The following is a 24,634-nucleotide window of genomic DNA, read 5'->3' on the forward strand; positions in this document are numbered from 1 at the left end:
TGTCTACGAGGGCCACCCTGCTCTCAGTTTCCCAGCTCGCCTGCACTCTATAACTGAGGAATTGCCCAGGCTTCTCCCAAACCTGGCTGGGCTATCCATGGACTGTGTGACTTTGGATAAGTCACTTCCCCTCTGAGACTGTTCTCCTGAGCACAAATTAAAGGTTTGATGGTATCAAGTTACTCAAACTGTGCTCAGTTTCCTCATCTATTAGATAGGAAGAATAATAGAAATGCTAAGAGGGATCCTTGCGAAGATTTAATGCATAATCGTTAAAATGATCTAGGACACATTTGGCATTTTGTGAAGTGCTTTGTAAGTGGGATGGAGAAGGAAATGGCAACCCACCCCAGTATTCTTGCCTGGAGAATTCCCTGGACAGAGAAGCCCGGTGGGCTACAGTGCATGGAGTCGCAAAGAGTCCGAGAGGACTGGGCAACACTTGTAAGTGGGCACTCTCTTCATCATCAAATGTTGGTGGGGGCTTGCTTTGGTGCCCTCACTCTGGAAGGTAACACTCGAGGTGCTCATTAAAACTAAAAATGCTCAGACCCAGGGACCAAGCGAGAAATCAGCCCACACTCTCAGGAAAACCCATACCAGGCTTTTCACTGCAGCGCTGTTTGTAACTGCAAAAAATTGAGACCAAAAAGAAGCTCGTCAGTAAACTTCCATAAAATGAAATGCTATCAAAGGAGGGAGCTGCAGCTGGATGTTGAAGATCTATGGATTCATAGTACTTATGTAAAATACACACCTTTAGAACATTATTCCACTGTATAACGCCCATTCCACACCAGGCACTGCTCTAGACACTTGGGCCAGGAAAAATACTTGGGAAGAAAACAAAATAATCAAGTGGTTCCCTCCAGGGAAAGGGCAAGAGACGAGAATGGATTGAAAGTGGGTGTCAAGGGCATTTAGCATTCTTATGGTGGTCTAATTTTTTAAAAGGAATGTGTATTCAGATATTATTGTAGAGTTAAAGTCGAATGAAAGAAATTATTTCAACTGTCTGGCACAGAGAAGGATTCTCAATATTAGATTCCCTCTCTCCCATCCAGTTCCTAGGTTCTGTTCCTGCCCCTGAAACAGGGCTATGGTCAACCTCTGATGGCCTCTGCTCGACTGGGATTTTCTCCTTCCCTCCCTACCTCCATCCCATCTTGAGAAAATAGACACAGTCTGGAGGAGAGCAGTGGCAAGGCCAGGCCCAAGGCAGAGGCTGCCTAGAGCATGGAGCAGAAGAATTAATTGTTGGGGGTGGGGGAGGCAGGGGAAGGGAGGAAAGAATGACTCGGAATAGGGGAGAGCTTTTCCCAGGAGTTAAGTCTCATTCAAAGGAGAGATTAACAACAGTGGGACAGATTTCTGCCTCCCTCTCAAACTCTCCAGAAAGACCCGGGTGAGGCTTCTTCAGGCAGAGAGGAGGGCTGTCCTGCGCTAGATCCGGAAAGAAAGATGTTTTCATTTCATGATATGAAGGCGGGGGTTACAAAGAGGGAGTAACTGAGAAAAAACAGAGAGACCTGACTTCTGGTTGTTGCCAAGTCATTTTAAACAGTTTTAGCACCAGGCAAGATCACTTAGTCACAGCGGGCTTAATGAGGCCCCAGGAATTCCAAGCTAGAGCTTCCTGCATTCAGGGAGAGCATGTGCGGGGAGCGAGCCCCGGGGTGATTGTCCAACAGCCAAGTCCTACATTTGGAAAGCAAGATTTAAAAGAAAACATCACAGCAGCCATTGTGGGCTGCTTGTTTATCTTTCTAAGAGGAAGTAGCAAAGCAGGATCATTTCGAATGAACCTATTATAGAGGGTCAGCATCCCCATTGAACCGTTCAAATATATTTTGGGATACTCAACTTTTCAAATATATTTTGGGATACTCAACTTTTCAAAGTGACTTTAAATATGAACTCCCAGAGCAGTTTATGAGACAGAACGCAAGGCAAGAGTTTATAGTATTACTGCCTTTGGTTTCACACACTTTTATTGTCCTGATTATATACTGTCTTTTTATAGTTTTCTAGTTGTGTGTCTATTTCTCAAGCGGGGAGGAAAATAGCATTAACCATGTGTTTAACTATGTGTTTTCACCAGGCAACTCATATGTGCTATTATCTCAATTAACCACAGGACTACCCATAAGGCACCATTAGATTCAATTTACTGCAGAAGAAACTAAAGTTCAGGAAGGCAAACAGACTTGCCCAAGACCAGTGAAATGACAAGTGTTGGAATCAGGATGGATGGATGGGTGGATAGACAGGTGGGTGGGTTGAGTGGGTGAATGAGTGGATAGATGGATGAGTGGGTGGGTGGGGGGGTGGATGGGTGGGTGAGTGGGTGGATGGGTGAGTGGGTGGATGGGTGGATAGATAAATGGGAGAATGGCATTTACCCCATTAGGCATAGAGTCATGAGTTGCAATTGCAAAAGCACATACTGAGCACAGAATTCACCTGAAAAATTAAACTCTGTGAACAAAGCCCCTGAATTGACAATGACCCCAGACCATCTTAAATTGAGTCAAAACGTCAGGATCACTCAGTGCTCCAAGGCTCCAGCCAAGCTCGTGCCACCTGACTCTAGAAAACTGAGCAGGGAGCTGGGGGCCCCTGAGACATATTCCTGAGTTGCAAGGCCAACATCCGACATGTCATGGGAACGCAGAGCCTGAACTAGGGGGTGCACATCCAGTGAGTAGGATGGGCTCTGGGAGGAGGGCTGGACACCAGCTTTGCAGGACAATGATTCTTCGGGGCTACCCCCACCCACCCAGACCTCCACTTCCTGCTGCTTTAGTCAATTTCTCTGAAAGACTCAAAGTCTGGTGGTGAGAATATGGGTTTATTTTAAGGAGACTGCTGCTGCTGCTGGAATCTTAGCCCTTTAGAACCTGAGTGTCAGACATGTGCAGGCCATTCAAGAATTTACTTAGGAGACTCAGTACCTGGCCTTTATACCCCTCCACAGGAGGGTGGTTTCTCCTCCCAGCTTATACCCAAGGTACCCCCAGGGTGCCATCTCAAGATGTAAGGTCAGCCCTGGGCAGCTCAGGGAAGAGTAAAAATGGGGACATGGCATCTTCATCATAAATGTAGCTTTGTAGGGCTGCTGTGATCTTTCATTCATTCTTCCATTCATTTATTCACCCAGGTACCAGGTGATGACTGAACACAACTGAACACCCGAGTAGAGTCCGGGACTGAGCGCTGGGGGTGCCAGGAGGACACCTGGGAGCTCTGGGGGGACAGTGCCCCAGTCTACAAAGGGTGGTCAGAGAGGCCCTCCAGAGGAGAGGTCTCTGAGGTGAGAGCTGAGATGTGATGAGGAGTCTAGCCCCTTGGGGGTGGCGTGGGAATGGTCCTCCAATGAGCACGCAGTGTTATCACATGAGGAAACAGGGCATTCAGGGTATGATGCAGTCTGTGATTCTGGCTGATCAGCCTGGTGCTGGAGTGAAGGGGAGACAAGAAGGGGGAGACCAGAGCAGGAGAAAGCCGACAAGCAAAAGGCATAAGGCAGACAAGAGATGCAGAGGAGACGGAGATCAAGCTGAGCTGTGTACTAGCAAGGTAGCCCCCAGCAATCCACACCCCCAGACCCCACACCCCATGTGCTCCCGTCTCCTGGAATCTGGGCCGCCCCACGACTTGCCTTAACTAACAAGGTGACAGGAGTAAGTGACCCTGGGCCAGCCCTGGTTCTAAATTCTAAGAAGCTTGGTAGCTTCCACTGTTGTCTTCCAGGGAGAGCAGTGGGACTCTCTGATCCTGCCATGCTCCGGGAAGCTGGACCCAACCAGGTCAGGCTTCGCGAGTGAGGCCACCCTGGAGGCGGGTCCTCCAACTGATAAAGTAGAGCAGAGGCGAGCTCTCCATGCCGAGCCCTCCCACGCTGTAGAACAAGAGCAAAGAAACATTTAAGTCACTAAGGTTGGGGATAGTTTATTAGGCACTACACAACTGAGACCTGGGGGGTGGGGGTAAAACATCACACTAATAGCCAACGCCGCCTGGCTAAGAGCATGACAGTCCATGGAAATTCAGAGCAGTCCCGTGTGTTCCCTATCATTATTATTTCCACTTTACAGAGGAGGGCTGAGGCACAGGGAGGTGAGGCAACTCACACAGCTGATTAGTGGCTGAGCGGGATTAGAACCCAGCCTGTCTTGTTTTGGAGCCTCTGTTCTTAACTCTATGGTAGATATTTTGAAGGGAGAAGGAGCAGAGTTGGGGATGCAGGCCCCCACAGGTCTAAGGCATGTCCATAGATGAGACTTATGGTGAAAGAGATAGCCCTTGGGGAGTGCTGGAGGGCATCAGAGGGCATCTGTCAGTAAGGCTGTGCGAGGCTCACTGCTGTGTTGGCTTTTCAGAGTAATGTCTGTTCCCTGGTGGCTTCCCTGATAGCTCAGTTGGTAAAGAATCTGCCTGCAATCCAAGAGACCTGGGTTCGATCCCTGGGTTGGGAAGATCCCCTGGAGAAAGGAAAGGCTACCCACTCCAGAATTCTGACCTGGTGAATTCCATGTACTATATAGTCCATGCGGTCACAAAGAGTCAGACATGACTGAGCGACTTTTTCACTTTCACTGTTAGCCTTGACACCCGATTAGAGGGGGTTTCTTGAAGATAAAAGCACTTTGTACAATGCTTATTACAAATCTACCCCTATGGGTGCTGGTATCTCATTTAATTTTCACAGTAGCCTCATGATGGTGACATGGCATAATGCTCACTTTAGAGGTGAGAATATGGACACCTGCCCAGGTTATATGAGCTCTCAAAGTCACAGAACTGGAAGGTGGGAGAGCTTGTCCTTGAATCTGGGTAGACTGACCACCACAGGACACCTTTTAACAACCAGCCCTCTGCCTCCTGCTTTTGGGCCTCTGTTCCCCTCTCTCATCTTCTCCTCCTATCATAGTTCTGATCTGTGATAGGAATTTGGCCAAAATCCAATGTGCATATGCCATACATTCAACACTCACAGATGTTCTGGGACTGGAAGGGACTTTATCCATTCTAATACAGCCTTCTCATTTACCATGGGAAATGTGAAGTCCAGAGATGCTAGATCCACTCCTCATAAGCATTTCTTCAGGGCCTAGGATGTGCCGGGCACTAAAGCTGAATTAGTGACAAGTCAGGGCTTTCCCCAGTCAACCTCAGTTTTTGCTTTGAAACAGATGTAGAAATATGATAAGCAGGAAACAGGCCTCCCCTACAATCTCTCAAAATAAGTTTTGTGCACTATTACCTCAGTACATGGAAGCCAACTGATTTGGATTTAGCTATGGACGCTTTCAAGTTGTGGTGCTGGAGAAGACTCTTGAGAGTCCCCTGGACAGCAAGGAGATAAAACCAGTCCATCCTAAAGGAAATCAACCCTGCATACTCATTGGAAGGATTGATGCTGAAGCTGAAGCTCCAATACTTTGGCCACCTGATGAGAAGAGCTGACTCACTGGGAAAAACCCTGATGCTGGGAAAGATTGAGGGCAAAACGAGGAGAGGGCAGCAGAGGATGAGATGGTTGGACGGCATCACCGATTCAATGGACATGAACTTGGGCAAACTCCAGGAGAGAGTGAGGGACAGGGAGGCCTGGCGTGCTGCAGTCCATAGGGTCACAGAGAGTCAAACGTGACTTAGCAACTGAACAAGAGCAGCAATCAGGTTAAACATGTTAACTAACTCCCTCCGATACCCCCATTATCCCTCATCAACAGCACTGGTGTTATTCACTTTACAGACTCATTGTTCTGGGTTCTTTTCTTTCTTTAATGAAGAATGTCATTCTGGGGAAGACAGGGTTTATCTGAAGCAAGCCCACACTGCTTTGTGCTAGAAAAGGCTGTGGATTCCATATGGATTGGTATGTCTTTTCCTTTCTCTTAATGAGACTTAAGTCTCATTTCTCTTCTTCCTTTGGCTACCAGGATGCTCAGGGAAATTTTAAAGTTCAATTTTGGCAAGTATGAAGGCCCCAAAGTAGGTTTTCACATTTATGTTTTTGTTTCCTGATTTTACTTTTCTACTTTTATTTGCATTTTCTCAGGTCCTTAATTTATAAAATTATTACTATTGTGTTACCTTCGTCCTAAGTGTTCTCATTAGAAGCCATTTCAAACCCTTTGTGGAATAACATGAGTATAAGTTAATAAGTGAATGTAATACATTCTATTTTAAACGAGGAATTGATAAACTTTTTTTAAGGGGCAGATTATAAATGTATTTAAACTTTGCCACATTATCTCCATAGCAACTACTGAACTCTGCCCTGGTAGCATGAAATCAGTCATAGACAATACAGAAACAAATGGGTGTGGCTGTGTTTCAATAAAACTTTATTCACAAAAGCAGGTGGTAAGCCATATTTGGCCCTTGGGCTTTATATAGTTTGCCTTCTGTTCAGAAGAATTTTAGAGCATTGGGAAGTTGTTTCTTCTTGATGTGGGAAGTACTTGGCTTAGAAAAAAAGTGAATTCCCATCTCTAAGAGGTGGGGATTCTGTCCAAAATGTCTAGTTTCTGCTTCTGGGTGACAGATTAGGGAAAGGCAGCTGCACAAACTGTCTGGACAGCTGGCTCTCAGGAGAGGCCCGCAGTGCCCAGGAAGGGCCAGTCTCTGACGCGGTGGGATCTGAAGTCTGCCAGCCAGAGCCTATTCTCCTGCACATTTGCTGTGCCCAGCCCTCAGGGAGGGGGGGTGCCCTGAGGGCAGGGCCCTAGAGCTGTATGGCCAGCTGGTTTCCCCAGCTCTGGCCAATGGGCCTTCAGCTGCTGCAGACGTTGTTCATGGAAGGAATGTGTCTGCAGCTCCAAATTCTCACAGAGAAAGACAAGGGGCATGGTTGGGGAGAAATTCCTGGGCTACATTTTTCTTGCTGTTCATGTGGCCTGAAGCCATTGAATTTGGCCAGACTGCCCAAGAGGAATTTTACAAAGCTCATTGTCTTTCCTGGAGTCTCACCCGCAGCCCTGCTCCCACCTGCTCTTTCTGCTTTTCTTTCTTTACTCCCCCAGCCCCGGGAGAAATGCAGCATGGGAAAGAGCAGGAGCCCACAGACGCGGTCCTGGGGACTTTTGTTTCCTGTCCAGGTAGACCAGCTGCAGCAGCTGCTGCAGGGAGCAGGGGCTGGGGGGCACTGCCTAGCGGCTGTGATGGCGTCAGACCTTTCCATGGGCTACGGCGCAGAGGTGGTCTCAGCTGCTTCACCGGGAGTCACCAAGTGGGATGCCTCCTTCAGTAATAAGAGCCACATGAACTGAGCACCTGCTGTATGCCAAGCACTGAGCATTCTACATATATTAAACCAAACTCCACCAGAACACCATTAAAACTCCCATTTTACTGATGGGGAAACTGAGGCACAGAACTGCTAAGTGATTTACCTGGGGTCCCACAGCTAGTAAGTGAAAGAGACAGGATTTGAACTGAGGAGCCTGGCTCCAGTGCGGCTCTTAACTCTTTCAGTACATGCAATCCCCTCAGCTCGGCATTCCATTACAGACACGGCCCTGTAGCCATTACAGATAATGGCTAGTCTCCACAGTATGGGAAAAATCCAGGTGACAAAGCATTTGCATAGGTGGGATCTGTGCACCTTTGAAGACTCCCAGTATCCCCGCTCGCGCCTCTGCCGTGATTGGCGCGCCTGCCGTCTGGCCCGCTCAGCTTGGCGCAGGGCGCTGTAACGGGTTAGTCAGGCCTCCTGTGTTGCCACCACGGCTGCTGCAGACACTGACTGCAAGGGAGCGACCTCAGCTACCTGGTGATGCTCTGAATGCTTGCAATGCACCAGCCCAGGGACTGGTGATTTGAACACACTGTATGTCATAGACACGACCCTGAGACTGAGTGTAGAAAACCCCATGTTACAGGCAAGGAAACCGCAGGTTAATCAGAAACTGATGCTGGCCGACATTACACAACCACCACAAATCTCAGAGTCTTAACCCTATAAACAGACACTTTTGTGCTTAGGTTACCACCTCAAGCAGGTCAGCGTGAAGTGGGGGAACGAACGAGAGAGCTCCGCTCCAGGCAGTCACGCAGGGACTCAGGCTCCTTCCAGGACCTCAGAGTCCTTCCCTGGATCCTGTCTATCAGAGGAGGAAGGAGGGAACACGGAGCTCTCAGGGGATTTTAGGGGCTGCGAGCAGACTGCAACCAGACTCCCACCCACATTCCACTGTCCAGAGTTCAGTCATGTGACCTATCTTATTGCAGGGGAGGCTGCAAAACTGCATGGCCACAGGAAGACGAGTTTGACTGCCACCCTGGGGCTCAAAGAGGTGAAGTACCTGGAGGGGCAGTTGGGCCATTTGGTGCCCAAGCCTGTGTTTGGCCTCTGTAGTGCCTTGACTGAAATGGAATTGAACTCCAACCTTCAAAGACCCTCAGTCTTTCAATGGGGCACTGGATGGGGCTGAAGGTGCTGAAGGGCTGTGAGGATTAACTGAGGCACTGAGAGAAGAGATCAATGGAGTGAGGACGGGCCCCGCAGACTTCCCTCATAGTGTAGAACTGTAGCCAGACTGCTGGGCAAGGGGAGGGGAGGTGGTAAGGCCAGACTTGGAGAATCTCAGTGCAGAGGAGAGAAGTGGGGATGACCGAGTCCACAGGGAGGGGTTCAAGTACTTCTGCTTGCTGCTGCCACCTAGCCATGGAAAGAGAAAGGGCAGCACAGCCTGGCTTCCCGATTCTGGTTCTGGTGGGTAAGTGTCCAGGCCACTTCTGTCCCATCCTGACGACCATCAGGTTTCTTAGCAGAAGCTGGCCTTGGCAATGTGTCTAAAGCATAGGTGCCAGGATGGGTGAAGTCCCTGTTCCCCAAGATTTTGCTGTGGAAATAGCAACTTCTCCAGGGTGTTCTGCTCAGGCCTCAGCACTCCCCTCAACTGGAGGACTCAGGCAGGACCTCTAGGGTATACTCAGTGGATAAAGAATCTGCCTGCAATGCAGGAGACACAGGAGACACGGGCTCGATTCCTGGGTTGGGAAGACATCCTGCAGAAGGAAATGGTAACCCACTCCAGTATTCTTGACTGAAAAATCCCATGGACACGGGAGCCTGCCAGGCTCCAGTTCAAAGGGTCACAAGGAGCGGGACACGACTAAAGGACTAAGCACTAGGGTATGACTATGGCTTCTCTTGCTGAGTGCTACCACAGGGCTGCCTGCGGACGGAGGGCATGGGGCAGGCTCCTCCCAAGCTGGCCTTGGTGGTGGCAATGAGATTATAGCTGTGTGCAAATGGGTTGCTGGGCATCACGGAGATATCCCCAAGGGGGTATAGAGGGCCTGCAAGTCTCTCCAGGGACACACAGCACCTCTGTAACATGACCTGGATGGGGAGAGAGTGAAGAAGCCAGTGTATTCCGCTCTGTCAGATCACACACAGACACAATTTCCAGGGCAAGCTGGCCTCAGATAACCTCATCAGACCCAGCTCTAGTATCAGGGACCACCATTTTCATCTCCCTAGTTACAGTCCCAGCTGGAGCTCACCAACACCAAAGTCTCTATTTCCATGGCAGCAGCATCCTCCCCACAGCCAGGCCTTAGTCCACCCAACAGGTCTCCTGACCACCAAATCCCAAGAAGCACTTTTCAGACTATGGACTCCAACCCAATAAGGGGTCGTGAAATCAACTCAAGGGGTCTTGGCCTGTAGTTTTAAAAACAAGATAGAATCACAGAGTGGAAAGTGCCAGCTGCACGGGCATATAGAAACAGTACTGTCCTGTGAGACCCTGGCTTCCCTGCGTGCCTGAGCTCTCACATGTGGGATGTAATGTTTCTTGTTGTCATAAAAAAAAAAAAGTAAAAACACAGTGGTGAGGTAGCCATCTCATTCCTTCCAGAAAGCCTGGGCTCTTTGTGTAAATTCGTCCACACATTTCTCTTCCTCCCCATTTCTCCCCACGGACCCCACTTCTGCTGCATGCCACAGAAGGGCAGGATTTTTGCCAAGCCACTCAAAGATACAAAACAGGGCCCACCACTACTGGGCACAAAAGGTCCCCGTTGAGTGCTGATCCCAGGACGCTGGGTGCCTACAGGTCTTGTATTTGCATCTCTAAGAAGGCCACTTAAGTGACCCTTCACAGAACAAAGAAGGACAGCTTCTCTCAATTTAAAAGAAAAGAAAACCCTCCACGCTGCACATTCCTTCCTTGGAGGCTCCTGCGCAGCGGGCTGGTCTGGCAGCACTTGGTCCCGACACATCTGGTGGGTTGTTCTTCCCTCTCCAGCATCATTCCTGAGGCAGCTATTTGTGGGGCGCCACTCTGTGCCAGACACGGGAAACCACAGACCCGAGCCCCCTGCCCGACTCAGCCCGGCCTGCGTGTGTGTGTGTGTGTGTGTGTGTGTGTGTGTGAGATGAAGACAGCGCTCCCAGAGGAAGGCGCCGCCCACTGCAGGTGTATTCTGGGGCCCACCTGCTCCAGCACTGCCGTGTGGGTCAGAAAAGGCCTAGCTCTCGGCGATGCCCGGATTCTCATCATTCCTGCCTGGGGGTGGGGGAGGGCCCTCCCGCGTAGGAGCACGGGTGATGTACCGCTGCATCCTGCATCCGGATGATGTACCACTGCATCCTGCATCCCTGCCCAGGCCCGTCAGGGTCATTACTGCCACCATCCAATGAGGCTCGGGAGATGAGGCGACTGCTCAAGGCCAGTGCACCGCCAGGAAGAAGCCCTTCCTCTCCCGGGAGTCCTCTGGGGCTCCTGGGGCTCTGTTCTTCCCACTGGACCACAGGCAGCATTTGGAAGAGACCAGGCAGTGCCACAGATAGAGCAAGTGATGGGCCATAGCTGGGGCAGCGGGCTGCTCAGAGGGGGGGCTGTGCAGGAGGATGGGGGACCCTCCAGGGAGGAGGACGGAGGCGAGCCAGGTCTTCTGGGGTCGGGGCCTTAAGAACATAGGCTGAATTCTCCGGGCCAGTGAAAGTCAGTCCTGCTGCCAAAGGACCATTGCTCTGGCCACCTCGCTCCTAACTGCATGGCTGTCCCACTTTGCCAGGACTACTGGCAACAATTACCACTAACTGGGTGCCTTACAACAACAGAAATCTGTTCCCTTAGTGTTCGGGAGGCTAGAAGTCCACAACGGAGGGGTTGGCAGGGCCGTGCTCCCTGCTGCAGGCCTGGGGAAGGCTGTCCGGGCCTCTCTGCTGGTTCTGGTGTCGTGGGGAACCCTAGGCCTTCCTTGGCTTGCAGCTGCACCACTCCAGTCTCTGCCTCATCCTCACATGACCTCCCCTGTGAGTGCTTGTGTGTCCAGATTTCTTCTCATAAGGACACGTCATTTCATTTAGGACGCACCCTATTCCAGAGCTCATCTTAACTAATTGCATTGGCAAATCAGGCCACATTCCAAGACTTCCGTTGGACGTGAATTTCAGGAGGACAACGATGACCTCTCTAACGACCCCCTTCTTTCCCAGCCACAGCCTCCCAGGCTCTGTCTCCTCTAATGCAAGTCTGCAGAAAAGCGTCAGGGGCAGCTGTGCCCTTGGGACCCAGGAAGGTGTCACTGACCTTGAGAAGAACTTCCAAATCTGGTGGAAGTGATTATTTAGTGATTGTAACTCCAGTTTTTAACATTCTGGAATTCCAGAATAGTGTGATTTTAAAACACACTGAACTACAGGTATTTTGTGATATGTTTTTTAAAAATAGGAATCATTTACACTTGGGGAAATGCTTCAACAGAAGTTTGGATCCTGTAAGGAAAACTTATTTAGAAAGTGGTTTTCTATTCCTCCACAATCCACACGGGGAAAAGAACCAAGGCGCCTCTATCACATCATAAATCCTTATTCTGGTTCAAAGACTTTCTAAACCAGTGGCCTTCAAGTACAGCTGTTCCCTGCGGCCCATCCACCAGACCCATGGGGTCACCTACCCAGGAGAACGCTGCAGGAGGTGAGACAAACTGGAAATGCTTTTTATGAAATACAACTGGGCTCATGAGCAATTAAAAGATGTAGCCCCTGCTAACCAAAAAAAAAAAAAGAGTTAAAGAAAAAACCCTCTAGAATACTGAATAAGAAAAAAGATTATTTGAAGATAAAGTACTCATAGGATAATATTAGTTTGAAATTTAGAACAATCTCCTCAAAAATTTTATAGCAGTTAGAAAAAATGGACACCAAAATATGCTCATGATTCAAAAATAACATCAAATAGTGTGATTTCATTTCAAGGGTTCATTATTATCAAAATTGTCCTTGTTTTATAGGGCTTGGTCTATTATTTTTGAATACCATTTTATTAATTTCATCTACTAATAATTTTTATTAGAATGTAATACTTTTAACCTTTATATTTCGTAAGTTTGTGTTTTCATTTCATGCTTTCCGTATGTATATGGTTTCTATTTGAAATGTATATTCAGCTTCACTGAATTGACAATTTTACGTCTTCTGTATGCATTAGTGTTGATACTAATGCCTGTATTTTAGCAATGCAGGGGACAAACACCTGCATGCCTGTGTTATTCTGCTCTGGTAACCATGGTAACCACAGTTGCTGACATCTTACTAATCAGCCACGGCCAACTATGTTCCAGGGACAAGGCTTACTGCTTTACATGAAGCTGCTTTTACTGAGTCTGTTTTACAGAAGAAGAGACTGTTGTTTAAGGGGTAATGTGACTCCCTCAGGACCCCAGACCTGGGCAGAGGCTGAACCAGAACTGAATCTCAGACAGCCCGATGGAACACCTCGCCCTGGATTACAGCTGCGCAAGACAAATAAATGCAGGTGTCGAATGACTCGGCCAACACACAGTGACTATCACTTTCTAGCCATCTTTCATCAACTACACTAGAGTTCACAGACTTAAACTTTTATCAAGACATCAGACAGGTAAGGTGAACCGAGAAAGCAGGTGTCGGGGGGGGGCGGGGGAGGATGGAGAAGGCGATGGCACCCCACTCCAGTACTCTTGCCTGGAAAATCCCACGGATGGAGGAGCCTGGTAGGCTGCAGTCCATGGGTCGTGAAAAGTCGGACACAACTGAGCGACTTTGCTTTCACTTTTCACTTTCATGCATTGGAGAAGGAAATGGCAACCCACTCCAGTGTTCTTGCCTGGAGAATCCCAGGGACTGGGGAGCCTGGTGGGCTGCTGTCTCTGGGGTTGCACAGAGTCGGACACGACTGAAGCAACTTAGCAGCAGCAGCAGCAGCAGCAGCAGCAGCACTGGGGGAGGAAGGCTGGGATGGGGCAGTAGGAAAAGTGGGGATTCTGGCTAACTAGAGGATACTCAGGCTCTGTCAAAAGGGGCAGCTATTACTGAGCTCCTGTTCATTGTTTGTATGGGGAAAGCAGCCCCAGTTTCACCCTATAGAAATCTCCACTGAATGCATGCGTGCTAAGTCGCTTCATTAGTGTCCGAGTCTTTGCAACCTTATGGACTGTAGCCAGCCAGGCTCCTCTGTCCATGGGATTCACCAACTAAGAATACTGGAGTGGGTTGCCAAGTCCTTCTCCAGAAGATCTTCCTGACTCAGTGATCAAACCCACATCTCTTATGTCTCCTGAATTGGCAAACGGGTTCTTTACCACTAGCGCCACCTGAGATCTATGGGTAAAATCTTTTGTGCATAAATAATGCTCCATGAGCCAAACAAAGTATGTCTTATGGGCCAGAATCAGCTTATGGGCAATCAGCCCTGGTTTACAGCCTGGCTTGCAGCCTGAGAACTAGGCTCAGTGTCTTGCCACTGTTTGCCTCTCTCTGCCATCACTTTCAGCTTCCTTCCTGCTTTTGAGGCTTTTTCATAATTTTATTTTATCAAGTATCTTGAAAATCCCAGCACCAGGTCCTGCGTGCACCAACCTAAGTCCCTCTTTCAGGAGGTCGTAGTCCAGGGTTGCGTAGCACTGGTGTTGTTTCACTTGGGAGCATTGCTTTGCATTTTAACATGGACATGAATCCCTCAGGACATATTCCTATAACCAGATTCTATTTCAGCAGTTCTGGGTGGGGCCTGAGGATCTCCATTTCCAACGAGCTCCCAGATGATGCTGATGCAGCTGGTCCATGGACCACATCTTGTTTAGGAAGGACCTAAAGAATAGCCCTGCGTCTAAAGAAGTTCCTAAGCTGAAGGCTCCCTTGTCAGAGGAGCCTCTTTACCTGGGCTTGGCTTCTCAGAGGTGACCTGGGTCATCCAATTCCCCACCACTAATCCCCTGCCACATTCCTCCCCACATCCTAATTTATCTAGAGATTTAGTCTAGCTGAGGTCACTCATAAAGAATTTTATCTGCATCTTTGTTCTGAGCTGGCACTGAGCAGACTGCACATCAACCTTCCTACCCGGGATGCATGTCTCTAACTGAGGGAGTTCTGTCTGTGCCCCTCCGTGTCTCAGAGCTGTGGTGCCCAGCACCCGCCTCAGCTCCTGTTGGCAGCCTAGGATGGGACCCTGAAGGGGGACTCCCCAGGATGGACCTTGGACTCCATCTGGTACTAGTCATGCGACTTTAGACAAGTTACCCCTCTGCGCTTTGCTCACCATATTGGTACAACGGGAGTGTAAGGTCTGCACACTGGGTGTCAGGGAGATTGAACCAATACCCTGATGGTGCCCTTCCCACTTCTATTTCTAAAAAGAAACTCAACAGATGACTTTAAGAATCTCATGTTGCTTGTGTCTCGTGGAAGATGTTCATATATGAAACTTACTCCTATTGCTATCCCAGGAATAACCAGTTGCTTTTGAAGGAATTAACAAGTTTCCACTGAGAGTGGACTTCTATTCCAGCAGTCAGCAGTCATGTTCCTGTACCTGGTCTGGGTCAGGGCATGCGAGAGGCAGCCATACAGAAGGTGGGCAGACACATGAACAGTCACCAGGGCTGCGGGAGTGCCACACACAGGTGTCCGAGAAGTCACGAAGTATCGAATGAGCAGTTCAACACCACGTTTGCCAATTTTCAAATGATATTCTAAATGTTTTTTTTTCAGCTGAAATACTTCTGAGAAACAAGGGACCTGGTTGTTAATCATCAATCAGTAAACCACAGAATGGCCAGCAAGTCACAAAATTAGGAGAAAGTACTGTATTATTTGTCATACTTTTTAATATAAACAGCTGGACCCATTCATCTAGGTTTAGAGACATTCTGGCTGAAAACGTATCTGAAGGTTAAAAAACATACTGAGTATATCGTTTGAAAAGGTAGCTAACTACTTTTTAAAATACACTGATCTTTTATTTCTTAATTGTGTAGACACCTTGCTATAATAATTGCTAAACTTTACAGAATACTTAACACAGGGTAGTATTGTCCTAAGATGTAGATTATCATATCCCCAAAACACTATGGGATATGTACTTTAAAAAAGTTTTCTTCTGAAATAATTCTAGATTCACAGGAAATTGCAAGGAATTGTACAGCAAGGTCCCAGGCTCTCTACACCCAGCCTCCTCCTGTTTAGCATCTTACGTAACTACATCCCACCATGGAAATCAGGAAACTGACCTTACACAATCAATCCACAAAGCTGATTCAGATTCTGCCAGTTATACACACTAGTGTGTGTGTGTGTGTGTGTGTGTGTGTGTGTGTGTCTACTGAGGTGGGGGAGGGGTCTATATAGTTTTATCACACGTGTAGTTACATGAAAGTATCACCACAATTAAGATACTTAACTATACCATCAGAATAAGGCTCCTTCTGCTCCCTCTGTATAGTCACATCCAGCTGCTTCACCCCCACCCCTAAGCCAAGGTATAGACACTTTATTCTCATTTTATATATGAGGAAACTGAGGCACAGAGAAGTTAGCAACTTGACCAAGTGCACGTAGTTAAGTTCTGGGTCTGTTTTTTTTTTTTTTTTTATATATTTATTTCATTGCATTGAGTCTTAAAATAGTTACGGCATGCAGGATCTTTCATTGTGCACAGACTCTCTAGTTATGGCACTCGGGCTCAGTAGTTGTGGCATCTGGGCTTAGTTGCTCTGCAGAAAGTGGGATCTTACCTCTCTGACCAGGGATCGAACCGGCATCCCCTGCAAGGCAGATTCTTAACCACTAGGACACTAGGGAAGTCCCTGGGTCCAGTTTTTGAACTCTGTCATTAAAGAGACTCATTGTGGGGAGGGGTTTGCAGGGAGCGTGTGGAGTCTGGAACGGCTTCCTAGATCCTTGATCTCGGTTTTGAATGGAGAAACCGCATCACTTACAGTGGGGGAGGGCTGGAACATCAGATGCCACGGGAGTGGAACTGAAGGCTCGAGAAGCCCTGCTCCCTGCAACATCGAATCCAGGCGGCACAGCCACTAGCCTGGGTTCCTGTGACCTCACCTTGACTCGATCATCTTTATCCCTGAACTGCTGCTCCCTCCCTCTGTCCTTTCTTAGTTGGCCATCAACTTGGCAGTCATTCTGGATTCTACTTCCAACATCCTGTCCCTCACCAGGTCTGAACAGTTCACCTCTCAGCCATCCATCCTCCCGGCCTCTGCTTGGTTCTAACTTGAGCAGTCCCTGCTGCTCTAATGAAGCAGCGCGCCACCCCTGCCCCCCGCCCTGCCACACACACACACACACACACACATGCACACACATACACACGCACACACACACGCACACATACACATATACGCACACGCACACACACACATATACACACTCACACACGCACACACACACTGGTTCTGGTACTGAAGCAGCACGCCACCCCTGCCCCCCGCCCCGCCACACGCACACACACACACACACTGGTTCTGGGTCCCTCTTGTTACCCCCTGCTCAACCCAGTCTTTTCATTGCTGCTAAATATTATCATAACTTTCCCCTGTTTAGGACCTTCTGTGGCTCTTCATTGCCTATAAGACTGTCCACATGCCAAGGCTCTCTGGGATCTCACCAAGCAAATGGCTCAGAGTTAGCCAAGCTGTTTCTGCCCCAGGACACCGGCACAACTGTGCATGTCTCCTCCAGGGCTCCCCATCAAGGCCAGACACAGGGCACTGGGCTGAAGTTGGAGATGTGAATCAGATATGGGCCTTGCATCTAGAGACCTAAGTCTGATGAGAGAAACATAACAACCCCAAAAAGAAGAGAAGGTAAAAAGCCAAGAGGCACTTTTCAAATTATGCATGAAAGGTGCAACCACAGAAGCAAGCTCAGGCTTGAAAGATAAGCCCCAAGACGGGAGAAGGTGGGTCGCCTGGCTGGAATAAGGACGGCAGCGGCAAGCCTAGAGCCGGACTCATGCGCCCCTCCCAGCCAGGGCACGACACTTCCTTACATGCCACGCAGGCGGCCCTCGCAGTGCAGATCAGAAGGCTGTGGGTTAGAGAGTCAGGAAGAATGTCAAACTTGCCAAGATGAAGTTGAGCCAATGCATTAGGGTAAGGACCATGTTACACACTTAGGAAGCCAGGCTAGGCTGCGTGGTGGCAGAGAGCCCTGGGTGGGCCACTAAAGATTCTTTCTGATTGGCCTCGTACAAGAGAGACGGCTTCACTTCAGTCTCCTGGTGGACCACAGCCTTAATTTGCAAGCACGCAGGCGGCACCTCCCAGGTCAACATTCCCTGATGCCCTCTGTGGGTGCTAGGAGAGCCACTTAAAGTACCCCCTGCCTTAGCAGTTTAGGATGTGGGAGAAGTAGAGACTTGCAGCAAATTCAGGAGCATTTCTAGCAACAGGACCGAAAGGAGAGGACAGAGGGCAGCAATGGCCTTGGACCCAGGGCCAGGGATGGACGGAAAGAACATGGAGCTGGGCCGCGATGGGTGGAGTACACTCAGCCCCTGGAGAAGCCGTACCCCTTCTGGGTGCCAAGTTTATGGATGGGATAAGGACACTGGTAAGATGTGGACTGAATTTACCTATGACTGGAGGCTGCAAGGGCTAGTGAATTTGCAGGAAGAGGTCAACAAGGGGTGTTAGGCTGCGTTCACAGGCTGGAGCCTAGTGCCAAAGAACAGACAGGTCCTGCATTACATCCAGAGACCCACAGTCAGGGCTGGCTTCAGGGGCCTGTGACCTGGGCAGGTGCAAAGGAGCTCCCTGGGCATCCAGAGGCCCACAGTCAGGGCTGGCTTCAGGGGCCTGTGACCAGGGCAGGTGCACAGGAGCTCCCTGGGAAGGACCCTGCGCTAGGCATTCGGTGTTCTCTGGTGGCTGTCTTGAGGTTGTCAATCATTTTGTCTTTAAATTTGTATTTTGTCAGTGAGGTCTGATGGGCCACTGGAGTGTATTCAAAGGCTTGGAACCTCAGCTCTCCTGTGGTCCTGCTCCTGAGCCTCCTGCCTCCAGGGATGCTCAGCCACCCCCTGCTTCCTGGTGCCCCAGGCCAACAGCACACCTCTGCTTCCCCCCAGTGACTGCTGCCACCCCTTCCCCTAGTCTGGTGGAGAGCTGGGGTCAGGAGCACGTACCCGGCAGAGCCTCAGGGTGGAGCACAGTGGTGAGTCCCTGGCTTGGTTGACAGCACAGTGCACAGAGTAGGGCTTCGGGCTGGGAAAGACGGTGTCGGGATGGACTTTCTTGTCCAGGATGGGGCATGGCACCATGGTCCAGTGGCTGTTGGGAGGGAGGCCTGGCAGCTGATGGGCATGTCCACTGCACCCTGGGGGACCCTGGGTGCCTGTGAGTGGTCTCCTCTTATCCCACGAGTATCCCCATGCCCAAGGGAGTGTGCTATTTAAATAGCGAATAAAAAACCCCATGCCTGGTCTGTCTGTGGCCCCCACAAAGCACAGCTACACCTGCTCCTGCAGCAGCATTTCACATCTGCTTGTCCGGCCGAGAAGCCCCTTGGTGCCCTCTTCCCTCCGCACTGGAGCAGCTCAGCCTTGCTTGCAGTGGACCCTCCTAGCACAGTGCCGGATCATCACCTCCTTTATTCCAGACTCATGTCTCCATGAACAGAGCCTCTGGGCGCCTCACTGCCCTCCATTGTGCTTGGGACCAAGTACATAAATTGTGGGGCCTAGTGCAAAGCAAAGCTGCAGGACTCTGTCTTCAAAAAGCAGGAAAAAGCACCGTTAAGGGCATTAGATATGAAATTTCTCCCTTTCTTCCATGAGCTCCCTTTCAAACTAATTATCCCAGGCCAGCAACAGTGGCATTATCTGGGAGCATGTTAAAAAAACACATTCTCCAGCCCCATCCCAGATCTCGGAATCTGTAACTTTGGGGATGAGCCTAGTACCCAGGGTTTTTGACGAGCGCTGCAGGGGCTCGGATATACAGGTAAACTTGAGAACCCCTGCTGGAGGGCTGGAATTTGTTTTGAAAGCCACAAACTAAAGAAACGTGAAGTTTGTTTGTATATGGCAGATAAAAGAGAAGTTGAAAGATAGGGAGAGAGGGAGGGAGGGAGAGAAAGAGGAGAGAGGAAGGAAAGAAGAGAGAGAAAGAGAAAGAAAGGAGGGAGGGAAGGGAGAGAGAACCGGCTGGTGGAGAGTGTGCGGCCTCTGCACGTCCAGATATCTTAGTTCACGTGATGTTCACAGCTTTCTTGCCAAGTAGGTAGTTTTATTTCTGCTAGCAGAAGATGAAAATGAGACACAGAGAGTGTAAGCTACTGGCCTGAATTCTTGGCATTAGTGAGTGGGGGAGCTCAAATGTGAATCTCAGTATCTGACTCCAAAACCTCGGCTTCCCCCCAACCCCTTTGCTCCTCTCCCCCCACCCCCTTCATTTTTGGAGTACCTGTCGAGCACCTGGGCTCCCCAGGTGGCACAGTAGTAAAGAATCCACCTGCCAAGGAGACACTGGTTCTATTTCTGGGTCAGGAAGATCTCCTGGAGGAGGAAATGGCAACTCACTCCAGTATTCTTGCCTGGGAAAATCCCATGGATAGAGGAGCCTGGAGGGCTACAGTCCTTGGGGTCACAAAGAGTCAGACATGATTTAACAATCAAACGGCAACAGCATTGAGCTATTCTCTGTCAGGCACTACATCCAGTTGCCTCCTCATCCAGGCCTCCGCCGTGCAGTACGGCTCTACCAGACACATGTGACTGCCTGAAATACAGCTGGTATAACTGAGCCAGGGGATTGTCGATTTCATTACAAACGTGGCTTGCTTTGTATTTCTATCAAACAGGGCTGCTCTAGAAAGTGATTTTGGCCAAAGGGATGAACTGCAGCTTCCTCTGCAAGAGCATGTACTTCCAGGGACACCAACAGGGGTTCCCCGTACCTGGTCTGGTGTTTAGTTAAGAAAAGTGAGGTTAAGACAGGAGGGCTAGACCACAAAGCAGGGAAGTGCCGGAAACCACTTTCGTATTTGTTGATTCTCCCACCCTCAGGGGTGGGGAGTGTTTGTGAACTGCTCATCTAATTTCATTTCTAGTCATTACCCATCGTCTGGCGCACCGCAGGCAAACTCAGCGGGGCCACACGGGGTCAGGCTGATATGCTGGCTGGCTGGTACCAGGTGCCGAGATAGGCTGAGCTCAGCATCCCGCTCAGGAGGCGGCTAATGAGGTGAGTGATGCTCCAGGGATGTCAGAAGCCCCGTATCAGTCTGCAGAAGCAGACTGATCTGTGTGTGCTGGCTTTACTTCAAGGTCAGGCAGCAGAGACAGCAGGCAGCAGTTCTCCTATCTGCTCCAAGCTGCAGGCAGATAAGGACGGGTCTTAAGCTCAAGGCTTAAGACAGGCTTCAGAGACCCAGCACAGCCCGAAGAAATTGCTGGAACCCATTCTCCTGGGGGAAGCTTGGTTGTGGAAGGCTACTCTCCTGGGGCAGGTAGACACCTTGGAGGCCTCCTCATCTTACAGTTGGGGAAACCAGACCAAGGACATCTGCTCTGGCTGCCCCCAGCAAGTTAGAGGCTGGGCTGGGTCTGTTGTTATTGTTGTTTCGTCGTTAAATAGTGTCCGATTCTTTGCGACCCCATGGACTGTAGACCTCCAGGTTTCTCTGTCCATGGGATTTCCAAGGAAAAAATACTGGAGTAGGTGGCCATTTCCTTCTCCAGGGGCTCTTCCTGATCCAGGGATCAAACCCGCCTCTCCTGCATTGGCAGGTGGATTCTTAACCACTGAGTCACCAGGAAAACCTGGGCTGAGTCTGGGACCCACCTAAACAGACCTCAAAGGCATGTGCATGATCAGGACCCCCTTGCAAAGAACTTGGCACCTGAGCTTGGAACTACACAGGAAGAATTAGAGCTTGACTTTAATCAGCTCAGCTTATGAGTTGCTCCCCACCCCCACCTCGCTCACTGGTGAGCATTCCGGCAGGGTGGTCTCTGTGGACACGGTCCGGGGCGAGGGTTGGGGCAGTGGGTGGCAAGGAGGAGTGGCAGTCTACCTCATCTGCCAGGTCCTTGCAATCCCCCACCTCCTAATCACTACATCAGTGGCTCTTCTAACACACAGTTCTGGTTTTAACCATCCCTCCTGCTTGCTGAAGATGTGCAGTGGCTAAGTCCACGCCTCTTTGTCCGGCATCCAAGGCCCTTTATGACCAGGTCCCCACCTGCCTTTCCACTGCGGTCTTCGGCACACCACGTCTCCCGCACAGCCTGCTGCTCCAGCCCTCTGTGCCTTTGTGTACTCTCTTCCCTTCTGGACCATTCCAGGGCTGGTCTTCTCATTTCCCCTCCCCTGTCAAGGCTTAGCTTGAGTGAAATCTTCCCCAACCACCCAGGTGAGCCATCCCCGCCCTCTGCTCTGGGCTCTCAGCCCTGTGGATACCCTTGTTGGGGCATGCATCAAACGGTATTGGGATTGATAACTTACAGGTGATGGCTAAGCAGGAACTGTGTTGTTATTATTAATAAAAAGGATACACAGACTGCAGAGAGTAGGGAAGAATGAAAAAAATGTCAGCGTCAATGTTGAGCCAGGCCCTGGGCTCTTACTGCATCCTCACCAAACCCAAGGCACTTGGCTTTATTATCTCCAAGTTATAAGTGATGAAATGGAGGCACAGGGACACTGAGTGACTTGTCCAAAACCAGCGGGCCCTGGGTGGCACGGTCAGGCTTCTGACCAGCTCTCCCTGACTTTGGAGAGGACGGTTGGGAGCTGGTCAGAGCTGGGTGCTGTGGAGACACATGTCCTGTTGGGGAGCGCAGAGAAAAGGCACAAGCAGCGGGATGGCACATGGGCTGAGCCTCTCGACTCTCTGCCCGGAACCTTCCTTTCTGTGTGCAGACGCCTGCCTCTAGGGAGCAGAGGTGTTGCTGGCAAGCCCGGGTTCAACCCTCCATCTCCCCAACTTCCGCAGGGTGCTGCTGCTCGCTCTCTTCATACCTCAGCACCCAGTGCTTGGATGGAACTGAAAACCCAGGGCCTCAAAGCCATCCCCACCCAGGCAGATGCCTGCAGGATGCCCACCCAGTGTCTGGGGACAGGGTGGGGGTCCCAAACAGTATGTTAGCGGGAGGGCACCTCCCAGGCCTCTGACCTGGGCAACGTCCCCCTCCAGAGCTTCCAGCACTTTATCTTGAGAAATGTGGTCTGCAGGGCCCAGAGCAGACAGGCGCTCTGCGATGGGAAGCAGGCCCAGATGTCAGAGCTGTGTGACCCCCTATGTGTTCTCTTCCTGCTTCAGAAGACAGCACTGTCCCGCTCTGAGATTCTGGGCAGCCTCTGTGAGATTCACATCTCACCTGGGTTATCCTCAGTTCTGCACGCTGGGGTCCTCACCCTCCAGGAGGAAATGCTGCCTGGAAAGGGACCCAGACTTGGGGCCCTCGGTGTGGATTTGCAGAAAGAGCCACGATCAGTATGACACTTGGCCCCCAGAGAAACAGCCACGGACTCTGATGCAGAGTACCTCCTCTCTCTTCCCTGGAAGTACCTGAGTTCAGTTTGGCAGGAGTAGGAGTGGGGTCCTTGTGCCTACCAGGGGTAGGTTCATGGCCTAAACAAAGCCACTCGGACCTCAGACCCTGAGCCATCGACGCCGCCTGGACTGAAGAGAGCAGCGTTCCCAATGCAGCCCTCCCTGCACGGAGCGCCTACCACTCTCTATTCCTGGCTCTGGGGGTCCTGAGCAGCCCTGCCACTGCCCTTTCCACACCCACTTCTCCAGCCTCCTGGGGGTTGATTCTGCATGGCCCTATAACTTCTGGCTATTTCCCTTTTGCCTGCATTGGTCAGAACTGGATTCTGCCACCTGCCACTGGGGACTCTGGAAAGACATGCCCAGCAACAGAGGAGCCATGATAGACCAGCAGTCACTCGCCAGCAAGACTTAGGGCTCCCATCTGAATCCCTGTAGTCAGTGGACTCTGATAGCATCATGCTCATACCAGAAGAAGGGTGTTAGCAGCAAGCTCCACTGCTTTACGGATCACCTAACTCAGGCTACCAACACAAGCATCTTGTGTGTTCAGCAGCTTTTTGTCTAGAGCACCTCAGCAGGCCTCTCCTCCTTACTCTACCCTGAAGATTCGGAGGCAGGCCTGTGTTTGGCCTATGGCCAGATGCCTGGTAGGCCAACAGGATCAAGTCCACAAAGGGCAGACAGCTCTCAAAAGGCTGAGAGGGCTGGAGAAGAGGTCCAGGTGGGAAGGAGACCTAGGGTCCTTGAATCCCAGCCCCTTCCGGGGGCCTGACTCCTTCAGGCCTGACCCAGAACCCAGCCTTGGAGTGCCGGTGGAGATCGGGTTTCTGTGGCTAGAAGTGGCTCAAGCTGCAGCCCCACTATTTAGGGCCTGTCAAGAATCAGAGGTGCTGCCTGGCTGAGAGGGCTCGGGGCTGGCTGGAGAAGAGCTGGAGGAACGCGCAGCCGGCATAGAATTGGCACGTCTCTCCACTAGATGGCGCTCACAGTATAACTTTTCCTCATTTTAAATTCTATCTTGATGAAAGGTTGTGATTTTTTTTTAATACCGTGGAAGAGCACAGATGACTTAAAATTCATGTGACTGATCTCATGCATTTTCATTCCTGTGTTTCTGTCACGTGTCCAAGAGTTGTCAAGTCTCCCTCCCTCTGGGGTGCTGGGTGTGGCGGACGCGCACCGCTGCCTGGCTCTCCCAGGCCAGAAAAATGCATCCAGCCGAGGTGATCGAGTCTTTCCTTTTCGGCTCTCCCCAAAGGCTGTGTGGACCCCTCACCGCCTACCACCTGATCCGCTTTCCCCGAGTGGTCTCACGGCTTCCCTCACAGTCGTTCCAGGCCTTCAGGAGTGGCTGCAAGTTCAAAGGCAAGAGGACAGAGGCAGGCAGGCAGAGCTTGGAACCTGCATGTATCCGGTGCTTCGAACACTGCTGTGCTTGGGATAAAGGAGTGTGGGGAGCCTTGATTCCCTCCCTGGACCGCTCCGGCCCAGGTAGGGAAGATACCAGACCTGTACGAGGTGCCTGTGTTGGAGGACTTTGGAAGTCAGACTGTGCAAGTCTTGACCCCACTGCCATCCAGCTGTGTGTTGTTGGGCAAGTGACCATCCCTTTTAATCCCCAGTGTCCTTTCTGATAGACTAGGCATGGAAGTACCCCTTACCTTAGTGGGATGTCTTGAGTATTGTGGCAGCAGAATAATGGCCCCACAAAGGTGTCCACATTCTAATCCCTAGAACCCTAAGGTCAATCATCCCTAAGGTGAATATGTTACCTTACATGGCAAATAGTCTTCTCCTCCACAGAGTCCAAGAAATCTTTGTAAG

At 50.4% G+C, this 24,634-nt stretch overlaps 1 protein-coding gene across 6 annotated transcripts in view; it reads right to left on the reverse strand.

Annotated features, from left to right (window-relative positions):
• ARHGAP22 (Rho GTPase activating protein 22) overlaps positions 1 to 24,634 on the reverse strand; it is a 177,753-nt gene that overhangs the window by 78,375 nt on the left and 74,744 nt on the right. The gene's annotated exons all lie outside the window — the stretch shown is intronic.

This window comes from Bubalus bubalis, chromosome 4 (assembly GCF_019923935.1).
Source record: "Bubalus bubalis isolate 160015118507 breed Murrah chromosome 4, NDDB_SH_1, whole genome shotgun sequence".
Lineage (NCBI taxonomy): Eukaryota > Metazoa > Chordata > Mammalia > Artiodactyla > Bovidae > Bubalus > Bubalus bubalis.